Source organism: Corvus brachyrhynchos, unplaced genomic scaffold (assembly GCF_000691975.1).
Source record: "Corvus brachyrhynchos isolate BGI_N302 unplaced genomic scaffold, ASM69197v1 scaffold1000, whole genome shotgun sequence".
Classification (NCBI taxonomy): domain Eukaryota; kingdom Metazoa; phylum Chordata; class Aves; order Passeriformes; family Corvidae; genus Corvus; species Corvus brachyrhynchos.
Window position 1 is genome coordinate 10,344 of NW_008235714.1, and position 1,783 is coordinate 12,126.

The 1,783-nt window shown below is 56.6% G+C and overlaps 1 long non-coding RNA gene across 1 annotated transcript in view; it reads right to left on the bottom strand.

The window, feature by feature from the left end:
- Nucleotides 1–1,783, bottom strand: part of LOC108445406 — a 4,027-nt gene continuing 2,244 nt past the window's right edge. Inside the window, exon 3 of the long non-coding RNA XR_001860270.1 lies at nucleotides 1–32. This is a non-coding gene — a long non-coding RNA (uncharacterized LOC108445406). The remainder of the gene's footprint in view (nucleotides 33–1,783) is intronic.

Here is a 1,783-nt window from a genome sequence, read left to right on the forward strand (position 1 = left end):
CCACCCCCCCCCCAGCAGCAGCCGCACGAGCTCTGGGAACGAGCGGGAATTTTTGGGAATGATATCTGGGATCCCTGAGGGGAATTTGGAGGAATTTTGGGGGATTTTTGGGGAATTTTTTGGGGATTTTTGGGGAATTTTTTGGGGATTTTAGGGGAATTTTTTGGGGATTTTAGGGGAATTTTTTGGGGATTTTAGGGGAATTTTTTTGGATTTTAGGGGGAATTTTTTGGGGATTTTAGGGGAATTTTTTTGGATTTTAGGGGAATTTTAGGGGAATTTTTTGGGATTTTAGGGGAATTTTTTGGGGATTTTAGGGGAATTTTTGGGGATTTTCGGGGAGTTCTGGGGGATTTGGGGGGATTTTGAGGGATTTGGGGGTTGTTTGAGGGGGAATTGATGGGAATTTTAGGGGGGTTTTGGGGGGTCCTGAGGTGACTCTGGGATCTCCTCGATGCCTTGGGAAGATCCCGAATATTTGGGAAGGTGTTGAGGGTTGTGGGGAGTTCTTGGAGTGGGGTTTTTTTGGGGAATTTGGGGGGTTCGGAACCCCCATTTCTGATCCCTGATCCCATTCCTGATCCTGACGCCATTCCCGATCCTGTTCCCAATCCCTGACCCCGTTCCCGATCCCTGACCCCGTTCCCGATCCCTGACCCCATTCCTGACCCGGATCCCAACTCCCTGACCCCGTTCCCGATCCCATTCCCAACCCCTGACCCCATTCCCGATCCCTGACCCCATTCCCGATCCCTGACCCCATTCCCAGCCCTTGACCCCATTCTCAACCCTGATCCCAATCCCTGACCCCATTCCTGACCCCGATCCCAACTCCCTGACCCCGTTCCCGATCCCTGAGCCCATTCCCAGCCCCTGATCCCATTCCCGATCCCATTCCCAACCCCATTCCCAATCCTGACCCCCATTCCTGTTCCCGATCCCATTCCTGACCCCACTCCCAACCCTCTTCCTGATCCCATTCCTGACCCCATTCCTGATCCCTGACCGTTCCTGACCCCGATCCCGATCCCTGACCCTGTTCCCGATCCCATTCCCAATCCCTGACCCCGATCCCAATCCCTGATCCCATTCCTGACCCCAATCCCAATCCCTGACCCCATTCCCAACCCCGATCCCGATCCATGACCCCATTCCTGATCCTTGACCCCATTCCCTGACCCTAATCCCACCCCCTGACCCCATTCCTGACCTCGTTCCCGATCCCATTCCCAATCCCCCAGCCCAATCCCCATTCCTGACCCCGTTCCCGATCCCATTCCCAATCTCTGACCCCATTCCCGATCCATGACCCCATTCCTGATCCCTGACCATTCCTGACCCCGATCCCGATCCCTGACCCCGTTCCCGATCCCATTCCCGATCCCTGACCCCATTCCCAATTCCTGACTCCCATTCCCGATCCCCTTCCCATTCCCAACCCCCGACCCCATTCCCGATCCCTGACCCCATTCCAGATCCCTGACCCCGATCCCAATCCCTGACCCCATTCCCAATCCCTGACCCCATTCCCAATCCCTCCCCGCGCCGTGACCCCGTTCCCAGTCCCTGACCCCATTCCCGATCCCTGACCCCGATCCCGACCCCATTCCCGATCCCAATCCCTGACCCCATTCCCGATCCCGACCCCATTCCTGACTCCCGACCCCATTCCTGACCCCATTCCCGATCCCGACCCCATTCCTGACCCCATTCCCAATCCCTGACCCCATTCCCGATCCCATTCCCGATCCCGATCCCTGACCCCATTCCCGATCCCAATCCC